At 40.5% G+C, this 12,376-nt stretch overlaps 1 long non-coding RNA gene across 3 annotated transcripts; it reads right to left on the bottom strand.

Annotated features, from left to right (window-relative positions):
- Positions 1–5,715: 5,715 nt before the first annotated feature.
- LOC137167892 (uncharacterized) lies at positions 5,716–12,357 on the bottom strand. Of its 3 annotated transcripts, none has more exons than XR_010924204.1 (4): positions 12,301–12,357; positions 7,101–7,176; positions 6,844–6,900; positions 5,716–6,681 (listed from the first exon to the last, which is right to left on the bottom strand). It is a non-coding gene; the product is annotated as an uncharacterized lncRNA (long non-coding RNA). The 3 variants fall into 3 exon arrangements; XR_010924205.1 differs by lacking the exon at positions 12,301–12,357 and adding an exon at positions 10,766–11,119; XR_010924206.1 differs by lacking the exon at positions 12,301–12,357 and adding an exon at positions 10,185–10,400.
- Positions 12,358–12,376: the final 19 nt, after the last annotated feature.

Consider the following 12,376-nt stretch of genomic DNA (forward strand, 5'->3'; position numbering starts at 1 on the left):
ATGGCTGATGCTGATGCCAATATTTGGAGAGCAGGGCGGTATATAATGCCGATATCATGTTGTTGTTGTTGTTTTTGGGGGGGTGGGGGGGGTTCCATCTGATAAAATACAACAATTTAATAATAATAACAAATGAGACACAAAATTGCTGAACTAATCTGTGTTGTCACCCCATGAGAACGACCGCCCAGGGGGACGACGAAAGTGGTGCGTGAGGAAAGCAAGCCAGCATTCAAGCTAGGCTAAAGGCTAACCCCAGTCGACCAACTCTCCCATCAATCTTCCTTGCCAACATGTGCTCCATCGACAATAAACTAGACTACCTATAAGACTGCTTCTGACCTCCCGAAGAGAAATGACAAACAGACGTGCCATCATCTTCACCAAGACATGGCTGCATGAGATTATCTCTGACTCCACTACCCAGCTAGCTGAACTAACTGCTCTCCGATCGGACAGGATTGCCTCATTGTCCAGTAAGACCCGAGGTGGTGGCCTGTTTATGAACAAAAGACTGGTGTACGAACATGGCAATCATCTCTGCCCTCTGTTCAGCATTAGCAGAGATATTAGCAGTCAAATGTAGACCTTTTTATCTACCACGAGAATACACAACCATGATCATCATTGCACATGAGGAAATTGGCCTTGTGAGTGCAGGCATTGGCCAGTGCCAATTATCTCAAAATGCCATTAATCAGCCTCCTTAATTAATCAATTGGTCGACCACTAGCTAATATCCTTCTTAGCATGAAAGCAAAAACAACAAGTCCTACAAAACATGTCTGATGTCCCAGTCTAATGGTGCAACTGCCCCTCACTTGTCATCTGTTTAATACTGAGTTTTGTTGTAGCAGCTTGCTGCTACAACTTTGCAGTTTCTTGATATAATCCTGTGTCTCCTTAACTTCCCACCTCTCTCCCAGTGTGTGATTATGTGAGTGGAGACAGGTGTGCTGGAGTCAGAGTGGAGCCACACCTGCTGCACCTCATCACTGTTATCAAGCTCTCTACAAACACTCAGCTGCCACTACCACCCTGTCAGATCGTAGCCTCTGCTTCAGTCAGAGTTACCACGCTTCAAGCAACTTCACCTGCATTTATCCAGTTTTCTTGATGTTGCCTGTTTTCCATGCCAAACCCTGTTTCCTGTCTCCTGCAGTTCCGTCTGCTCTGTCTCCGGCTCCCTTCTCCAGCTCCTTGTCTCTTCTCATCAGCCCTGCTTCCCTGCCCTGGATCCCCGCCCTTCCCAGCTTCCAACCCAAGCCTCAGCGCCAGTTTCCCGGCTACCTGCCCCAGCCCCAGCTCCAGTTCCCAGTTACTTGCTCAAGCTTCCCCAGGCCTGCATTCCCTTTCCCCAGCCTTTACAACAATTCCTTGTTTCTATTACATCCCTGTCTCCTCGCCGTGAGTGTCTGCACTTGGGTTCACCTGCTCCGTCCCACTTAACATTTCTGGCTCTACTTTATATTTAGATTGCAATTCAAAGAGAGAAGAGAGATAAATGCATGGAAAATTGGGCCACATCTTTTGTTAGCAGTTTAGACTCATCTCCAGTTTAGATAATAGGATTTAAACTCACATATAATTGGCTTAGATAACAATGAAGTTTAGCAGGAAAGAATAAACAAGATGTGAAGTTGCTGATATGCTTGTTTATTTCTGGACCGAATACGAAAAATCAGACAAATGCTCTCATCTGCCAGTTACAAGACTCACTATCATCCTTATATAATATCGTTGTGACATCCTCCCACTTGGCTTTAGTTCCTGTTTGCATGAAGACCACTGATCTGGCTGGCTGCAAAAGGCTGGAGCCCGGAGGCTTAGATCCACAGTCAGACCTCGAGAGAAAAGCCTGGCTCCCACTCTCGATCCCACAAACTTTTCCATAATGTGAAACCATCTCTCATTCTCTCAGCTCTGTTGCTGCTCCAAACCAAGGAGATCAGCACTGTTACCACCCAGTGAGAGACAGGCAACAAAATACCTACAGAGGGAGGAAGAGAGGCATGTTGATGTTGTCAAGTGAAAACCTGGGAACTGCAGTTTTGGTTATTTTCCTGCTTGAATATAATTTCACAGATTTTTGGCTCCTCTGCTGCACATATTTGGTTTTACGACGCCCATTCAAAACACTTTGGAAAAGTGGAATTGCAGCACCCATTCTAGTAGGCCTGTGAGCACTGAGCTTTCAGCACAACCTGTCGGGACTGCCCCAAGGGCACTAGGCTAGCATTTCTGTGAGGCTGTGCAGCAGTGCTTTGAGCTAAATACTAACATCACAGTGCTACCATGCCAACAATGACAACATTTACATATTGATGTTAGGCAGGAATAATGCTTACCATGTTCACAATAATAGTTTAGCAAGTTCTCTTGCAAAGTATGGCTGAGGCTAAAGGGAATGTCATTTGTTTTATAGGGGCTAGTTTGACTTGCAATGTGCAAGCTGCGACATGCAAAATGAGATCATTTCCTCTCATATTTAATTTGACATGTTTAAAAAAAAACACCACACCTGCAAACCATGTATGAGCATGTGAGAGGACTGTAGGTCTGACAAATTTATCTGGAATGTGAGAGTCACTGTCATTTATTAAAGGGGGCAATGGCACCATTTGTCATCTACATGTAGCCTAAAGAGTGCTCACAAATCAATTTTGTTAAACGGGCCCCAGAAATACAGTCATAAAGCAAAATATTGGACAAATTAGATGAAAAATTAAAGAATCACAAAAGTTATTTCAATTCATCCTGGCGGTTTGCACCAAATTTCATCAAATGGTTTTTGAAGCATTTATCATAAATGTGAACCTCATGGTGACATGGGATCACCAAAAACGGTAAGGTTCATTCCCTGGGGATTATGAATGTCTCTACAAAATGTTATGGCAATCCATCAAATAGTTGACATATATCAGTCTGGATCCAAGTGTTGGACTGACCAATCGACTGACATTGCCATCCTGGAGCCATGCCACTAACATGGCCAAAAAGGCAAACCAAGATCCCTTGAACCTCGTTTTTTTTTAATAAAGAAGGGGTTTGTGATGGGAAACTGGCCCAGTCCTGGCCTCTGGGAGTGACTGGACATTAAGATTGGACTTTGGTCGGCAGCTTTGCAAACATGAGACATCATGGCCTGTTACCACCAGGAAAGTTATAATAAGCTTACCATCCCATGGGAGAACAGTTTGGAGGCATCCCATGAGGGGAAGGAGAAGAAGTTATAAGCAGCTGGTGGCTAATTATAAGTATAATGTAGCAAGCTGCAGAGCAAAACTGAAGAAGTGAAGTAACAGCAGGAAGGATGAAAGATCACCAACTAGAGGGGAAGGGACAGGTCTCCTTCGACCAGCTGAAGGAGGTGACATCCCTCATTACTGCCCCATTAAACAGACATCCTGTTGGATAAAATAGGTCAGCACTGTGAAGTGGTAGCCCCTGGCTGATGACCTCGGATGACCCTGAAGCAACAGCACCAGCACAGGTGCAACAGGGAGCAAAGCTCAACAGTCTGTACACTAACCTGCCTGACAATCTGTATTTAGCCAGTTTGTGTCTAAAGAGTACTTAGTTGTTAGTTTTTTGTCACATCATGTAAACGTCTATTTCAGTAAATTAAATTGAGGCAACATATGAATCACTTGGATGTTTGTTGTCCCACTGGTTCTTATATCACACATGAGAATGTGGAAAAGTAATGTAATTAAATCTTTATTGTGTTAAATTGTTAGCAGCTGTATAGCGATGGTGTGGGATATGGATTTACTAAGGAGCAGAAGTGAAAAACATAAAATCACATCCTGCTTTAACATGCTCATTGATTTTACATTAAATTCTGTGAACAAGAAAATATATCTTACTGTAGTGACTGCTGAAGGTGGCACATTACCTTATCTGATCCTGATTCAAACAGTTAAATAAGCATCCTAAATATTTTAGCTTTCTTAAATCAATTGCTAGAATATCTCAAATGTGACAGTAAAACCATAAAAGCCATAAAAACTCAACTTGGTGTGATAGATGAGGGGTTTTTTTTATCTCCTTTAATCCTGTCACATACTGGTAAGACAGAAGTCATAAGTTGTTCTGGTGTTGACTTTCCATTAAGAGGCAAATATCTTATCTATGTTAACCACTACAACAGTGGAACAGAAACCTTGTTAATGCTACCATCTCTACACCATGAAATTGAATGCCTGTCCTTTACATGATTTTCATCAAACAGTTGTTAACACTCTCTTTACAGTTGTATTTGCACAGGCCATGTTACTCTGTGAGAGAGAAACACACTCCATTTGATAAGATCTTCACAGAGACTGAAATGTTTTCAAATGATTTCAAGGGAATAGCTGGAATTAAATTAAAAAAAAAAAAAGCTACAAAGCTTATTTGTTTATATGCACAGTGAGCATCCTATCGGGTAAAAATAGAATCTTCTTTTCTTGTGTTGAGATATGAAGCCGCAACATCTGGTATAATAATTAATATCAGTTTAGAATTCTCAAATTCAGTTTCTGCTATCTGTTCCAAAACATCCAGTCTGTCAGCTGTCAGCTTCAAACCAAAGTTTGAGGGCTTTTTATTCACTCTTCCAGAAACCAAGATAGATTGACAGAGAAGCGGGTATGCATTTACGCCTGTGTGTGTGTGTGTGTGTGTGTGTGCGTGCGTGTGTGCGTGAGTGTGTGCATTTGTGCATCATTTATATCATTAACTGGATGTTTTCCAGCACAGTAGACAGTCTGCATTTTATCAGTGAGAGAGTGCCTGATAAAGACAAAACTATAAACATAAACCTGCATCTGTGGCTTCGCTACAAAAACAAGTAAAGCAGGACATAAAACTGAAAAAAAAGTTATCAGATGTACAATCCTTCTGTGGTGAATTATCTGTCATTACCTGCCTATGTCATCATACTGCTCTTTCAGCGAGCTCCGTGACAGCTGCAGATGATAATTGTCTCTCCATTAGATGACTTTTTACAAAGGCTTTACAGGGTTATGTAACCTTTCCATGCACAACTTGACAGTTCCAAACTTTCATCCACAAACTCATATTACATATCAAAAGTAATGATTTAGTTATATTCTTGCCCATCCACATTCATCTCTTGTTGATATACTGTATGTCTTTCAGCAGGTTGGACAACAGTAAGAAAGTTAATCTGTCTTTTTACTTTATTTTGTACACTGTGGAAGGAGCATCAAAACTAGAGCTGTCATAAATTTGACCCTGAAGACAACTGTCATCACTCAAACACTGACACTGATATAGACAGTAAGTAAACCATGGCACATGGAAAAATATCAGGTATCTTTTAAGGCTGAGCATGATGGATTGTGCATGACTGTTAGAGGTATTACTTAGGAAAATAATACCTGGAACAATATAAAATAATAAGAAGCCACAAACCCACATACTGCAGCTGCACAAAGACTTACAACTCTTTTCTTAAATTTTCAAATGAACATGATTCACAGACTCCTTGGTTTAAAGAGCTGCTGATTGTCCTCATAAAAGCACAAGTCATATATTGTATTTAAAGTGCTTCTAATTGGGGTTTTTTGTTAAATCAATCTGTTTAAAACAGAGTACACCTGACAGGCAGCTGAATATGTGCAGCCATAACTGTGCTCAGTAAAGGAATAAATGATCAGACAATCAGATAAAGTGAAATTGTTTTATTAATTAAATCAGTATTGCTTTCTTTGTTGTAAATTACTGATTTTTCCCAGAAATTAAGTTATGCATTTATTGTATTTACATGAACATTTATTTGGATGTTCCTACTGCCAACCAAATCTTTCTTTCTCTTATCTCAACTCCTAACTTGACAACAAATGTGAAAATGATGCTTTGCAGTGTCAACAATGTTAAACAACATTCATATTTTGGCAGTGCTCATCAAAGGTTGTGTGGCACAAATCTGTTCAAAGCTTACAAAGAATAGAAACATGGACATAAACACACTTCATGTAATCATAAGCACACTAATTTCCAGTGTAACACTTCCCCCCAGAGGGCAACAAGTGCCTAGTAAAGAAATACAATTGCCTGGTGCAGAACTCAACATGATGTATCAGTTAATTTTAATTTTAAAGGCAATTTTCTAGTTTCATAAACCTGCTTGTTGGCTACAACCTTTGTCATTCTTTGAGCAGAATCGCTCATTTCAGGTGATTTGACAGTATAAGGAAAACACAACCTGATAATTCAACTCATCTGTGTTTCTAGATGGCTCTGGGAGACACAAGAATAGAAAAACAAATCACATCAGATTTCATTGTATTTCATGGCCTCATTTGGAATTTTGCGTGGTAATGCATGAGTCACTTTCATTTTCTTATGGATGAAAAAGTGTTGCATAAAAATGTTTTTTTTTTAGACGTACTGCATGTTGGTATGTGACTCCCTCTTGCTTCTTGTCATTAGTTGTACAGAGTGGACTCCAGCTAAGTTTGGTTTGTAAAATTAGCACAGATGATTATGATGTATGACATGGGGGACCACAGAAATTGTGGAGGCTGGCTGTTGCTATCTTAAAGAGTCACTTTCCTGTGATACACTCTCCCAGGTGACAACCACTGCACCAAAATGCTGCCTCAGTTGTTGGAGGAACATAAAGGTGAAGATTGTGTGTGGGATGAGATGAATAGCTGCAGGAACACAAGCCTGGAAACAAATCATATTAACATTTCGGTAAATGAAAAGTCTAAAGAAGTTTAAAATACAGCAACATTTAGATGAGAAAAATAAAATAGGAGACATGTTTTAGACTAGAATGAAAAGTGTAAAACATCATGTCTTTGTATTATTAACAGTGAAGAGAGTTACCTTGTAGAATGCCGTCAGACCCAACTTTGCAGTTTCTGTTAGACAGTGAAACACACCCTGCAACAAGGAGACAAAAAAACAACTTCGACATGTTAAGCTATGTAATTCTCCCCACAGCCTAAAAGTAAAACATACATGTCATTGAGTGATGAGAGGGAGACAGAGAGAGATACCTCAAGAAACCTCAACCCTGCTGCCCAGCAAAAAGGTAGATCCAGAGTGTATGAAATGACAACATGTCTTGTAATCAAACTCACCCTGTGTTCCACTTTTGAGCTCATTTGTCTCATTTTAACAACATCAAGTGGTTGACACAGGATTGCGGTGCAGCCTCTGTGTGCAGAGAAGGAAAAGATAATGCTTATTTCAACTAATAGTTAATATTGCACTGTATATACAGTATATTGTGACAGAAGTGACACATACATACATACATACATACATACATACATACATACATACATACAGACAGACAGACAGACAGACAGACATATAGTCGCCTAAGTGAACTAGGAGTCCTGGAAGTGATCCAATCTAAGTGGCTGTGATTGCTAGGCGGTTATGAAGAGTGAGAGGTAAGAGATCCAGTGAATTTCCACATCAGAGAATCTAGGAGCCTTTTCCACAGCCACCCCCAAATTTTCCAGGGGAATTTGTAATCAGGAAAAGGCCATGTGTGTCTCTCCGGAAGGTCAGGTGTAATGTTCACATCATCATTAGCCATTGTTGACCTCTCTGCACTGAGATGCAGAGACTTTGCCTTGGCCAAGTACTTCTTGTCCTTCCACTTCTCCCTTTTCCTGGTGTCATCCTTACAAGGAGTAGAAAATCAGGTGTTATCCTCATGAACTTGCATCTCAAAGTCCAATAGCCTCAAAGATCATGTTGTGTAGGGATTGGAACTTTTACTGGATGCACTCTCCCCTTGAAACTGCTTCTCAGATCATGTGAAAGCTGGCTTAACAAGCGTGATACATAGGACCCACACTGCAGTTCAACACCGCCTTCCCTCCCCAACTGTTCAAGCATACCAACCAGGGAGCAAACTCGAAGGGCAAACATTCGGAAGGCTTTAACATCACCACTGCAAATGTCAGGTCTATCCATTAGCTCAGCTATTCGTGCCAGGGCTAGTTGGTGTGGCTGTCCAAACTGTTTGTGAAGGGCTTCCATGATGTTGGAAAAGGGGTATGGAGAGTTACTGTATGAATGTGCAATTAACTGAACTTCTTCTAGCTTGAGATTCTCTGTAAGGACTTGAAACTTAAAGTTCTCTGAGGCATCAGATGGCAAGATATTCTCAAGAGCTACTCTGAGCCGAGAAAATTCTCTGGGGTTTGGATGGACTTGGTCGGGGATGGCTGGATTGGGACCCCTGTAGGTGCCCTCAACCAGTGATGGAGGATGAGGCCTTGAGTCCCCTCTGTAGGAACCAGGCTCATATGGAACATAATCTTGTGTTCCTGGCCTGTGACAACCATCCTTCAACTGAGGTGGTTTGAGACTGGACTGATAACTGGCTCTGACTGGCTGGTCATAATCAATCTTGGCAGCTTTACTACATGTATCTGCATGGTCTTCCCTCCAGGATCACACAGATAATGACTGCCTTGGTGCTGGAACTGGAAACTGGACATAACTCAGTGGCACCTAATTAGGTTCCAGTCATTCCTTCATGACTGGCTGCTGCACACACTGCTTACTAGGGGGGCTAATGACATACTTTGCACCTTGTTTGCAGGTCTGTCGGCTTCCTCCTTCCCCATCCTAGCCCTCTGTAGTGTGCGCAGCCTTGGCTTTTGGACTGGAACCTGGGTTGGGTTAAACTCTCATTCTGTTGGTGTTGAAACCCTCAGCTGCTCATCAGCCCTGCTTGCCTTGATTTGCTCCATCTTGTGTTCCATTTCTTTGAATGCCTCAAAGACTGTAGGCAACTGATCAGCTGTATGCTGCAGTTCCATAATCTTTCTCCTCATCTCATTGTTACTTCTATACAGGTCAGGCTCTGATGCTGGTCAGCTGTCACAGCGTAGAGACTCATTTTCCATGTTAATCTCCTCAATGGGATCCCACCGATCCAACACTGTCCAGCATGGAGGGCTCAAATGCTGGCTGACGGGTGCACTAGACACTGAAGGATCATCAAATCATCTGATTTGTTAGCTTCACAATGAGAAATGTGTGATCTGGTAGATGACAAATGTCTATACTGCTCTCATTAAGGTCATAGCAGGCTCTATGGACATTACGTCATGGGTGGACTGTCGGTTCCTCTGCAGGCTCATCTTGATTATTCTGATGACTAGAAATCGCTGTGGCAATCCAGGGTATCCGGCTCGAAGGACCGATTGGAAGAAAGTCTTTAGGTTCAGTATGTTGAACAGCCACATACATCTTGTTGTGGCACATAAATTGCAGTATGTTCCTACCAAAATATTTAACATACAAGGACTATCAACAGGGGTCCCTGGGGGCCCCAAAAATAAACTAAAGTAAGAAACAAACATCATATCAAAATTTTAACTTATTTCTTCTCGAAACATTATTAGTTATGTAATTAATGTCATCTGAAAAAAACAGATTATTATTATTATTTTAGTAAAGTTACAGTTAATTTGCATATTGTGTAAAATGAAAATATACACTTTTCTTTAATACAAATTTCAGCTTTTATCCCAAGTATAATTATTCTACAAAGCCTTCAAAATGTATGACAGAGTGCCCTTCCTTCCCTGACAGTGTGTGATACTTTAAATTAGGACCAATGGCAAACATGAACTCAATAAATAGTTCAGTCTATTAAAACTGCATAGGTGGAATTGCATGCTTTTAACTGGTGTCTCCCAGGACCACAATACATTGGTATTTAAAAAGCACTACAACAGTAACAGAAAACAATGATATGAAGTCATTAGGATAAAAATGACTGACACATTCATGACAAATTGGAATGATGGAATAAAGCACCTGTGAAATATGACAAAAACTATACCCCTGGTGTCTGTGGGTACCCCAGTCGGTAGGATTAAGGTTAAAAGTTATCACCACACCAGTCAATACTTTCCACTTGTCCACTTGTTGGTTAGTGTAAGGTTCAACATAAAGGAAAAACAAGCCAAACTATAAACTGAGCATATTCAGCCAAAAGTAAATAAAATTAGAAAATGTCCACATCTATGCAGTGGCTAAAATGAACATTATCCATATTATCAGTAATTAAACATTACCCTCTAAACAGATTACTTAAACTACAACACTAAATAAACTGTGAGGAGGAGTATTCTAAACATGAAAACTGATATTAAACAAACAGCACATTAGTCCAAAAGTTTGGCACTTACGAATAGCTGCACACACACAACAGCAACAAGCAGCTTCTTAAAACTCCAACCGAACTGTCTCTTCAACTGCAGAAATCCAGCAACTAACAGTCTCAGTGCCTCTGCTCTTTGAACACCTGCTTGTTAACTAGCATATAGCTACCTAAGTGAATTAGGAGTCCCGGAAATGATCCAATCTAATTAGCTGTGACTAACAGGCAGTTATAAAGAGTGACAGGTAAGAGACCCAGTGAATTTCCACTTCAGAGAATCTAGGAGCCTTTTCCACAGTAGCACAAGAGAAAGTTTCCTCATTTCACTTTCCATTAGCATGTTTGTGCCATTTTAAAGTGTTCTTTTATTTTTGAATATGAACATTTACATTTGACTCATCCATTTTTAATTACAGGATTTTTTCTTTTTTCATTTTCCATTTTCAATGCCACCTCATATATGTTTCAATATCCATTTTTTCCCTTTTACCTATGTATTATTTACAGTGTTTATTGTTCCTGTAAGTGTAGAGTATAAATAAACTCTCTTTATTTTTCGTTTTCTCCATTAATTTTTTTTCTTAGCAAATTATTCTCCTAATAGGATACCTTTTTCTGACATCACACTTCAACAGGCTCTTCGGCTTGCTCTCCAGTGCATCTGATAGAGGAAAACAATCTGATGTCAGTTTGAAATTTCTCCTGGTTTCAGTTGTCATGGTCTCTTGAGGGTGTTGGCTGATGTGCGTACCACCTAGCTAACCCACGAATTCAACTCAACCCAGAGTGTTTATCTGTATGTCATCTCCTCCTAACTCCTACTCATCTAACATCCTTCACTTTCTCAGCTGCCTTGCACTTAGGCAGAACCTGTAATATAGCCTCAAAAGGGGAAGAGCTTTAACACTATGTAGAATGATGCTTTTTCAACATTTCTTCCAAAAACAGAATTCCAGACAAAAAATTTACATTTTTGTTGCTTTAGTAAAATCCTCAAGAACATATAGACATTTATATATATTGACATCTAAATTAAAATGCTCAATTAATCAAAGCACAATAAAAAAAAAACAGTAGCCTATAGTTACAATAGGCACTATTAGGACTCTAAATATCTATGTTTTGAACCAGTCTCCTGATGATCTCGTTGAATGCTGCCTTGCACATTGATGTAATCTTCCAAAAAGGAGTAATATAGGGGCTGTCATGTGCTACCAAAGATAAGATGATTGCATCATTATCAGTGAATGCAGGTCTAATCTGTACATCAAAACTGCCCAAAGCCCTTCTGCAGCCATGTTACGCCTCAGCACCTTTCTTCAGGAGATAAAGTTGATGAGTACAAATTTCTTTCAGCTAAATAGCAGCAAATCTGAAGCTATCCTTATTGGCGCTCCACACCAGATTCAGTCATCCCCTGTACCTCATCTCACCTTTGACAGCACCTCCTCAGACACTAATCTGGGTGGTTAATAATCTAGGTTTGACCCTCAGCTGACTTTTGATGAACATATGAGACATCTATGCAAAACCTCTTTCTACCATCTCAAAAACATCTCTCACCTCTGCCCCTCTCTAACCCTGTCAAATGCAGAGAAACTTGTTCATGCCTTTATCTCCTCAAGACTTGACTACTGCAATGTACTCTTCACAGGGATCTCTGGCAGGAGCATCCTGAAGCTCCAGTGGGTTCAGAACAGCACTACAAGGATCCTGATGAGATTGCGAAAACACAAACATATATATCACCAATTCTGTTTTCATTGCACTGGCTCCCTGTCTCCTTCTGGACTGACTGCAAAGTCCTGCTACTTGGTCCTCCATGCCCCCTTTACTAAGCTCCACACCATGGGGGATTGAGCCTCCCTCTCTGCTGCACCACACTTGTGGAACTGTCTTCCAAACCATTTGAGGGCAGCACAGGCCCTAGTCTTTAAAAACGCATAAAATGATCCCTTGGTTAGTTCTGAACATATTCTCACAAGTGCTACTCTAAAACATAAACATAACCCATATGGTATCTATGTGGACCTGGTAAGTATTTAATCCTATTAGCCCACTTTAAAAAAAAGGACACAACCCCTATACTGATGAAGTAGCAACAGCAATACTGTGGGCTATCACAATAAAGGCCACAGATTTACCTTTAATCTCTTGACCTCCTGAAACAGCATTCAAAAGATATGTGAAAACATGTGCTATTGCTACCATAACCAGTCA

This window comes from Thunnus thynnus, chromosome 17 (assembly GCF_963924715.1).
Source record: "Thunnus thynnus chromosome 17, fThuThy2.1, whole genome shotgun sequence".
In the NCBI taxonomy this organism is placed as follows: Eukaryota; Metazoa; Chordata; class Actinopteri; order Scombriformes; family Scombridae; genus Thunnus; species Thunnus thynnus.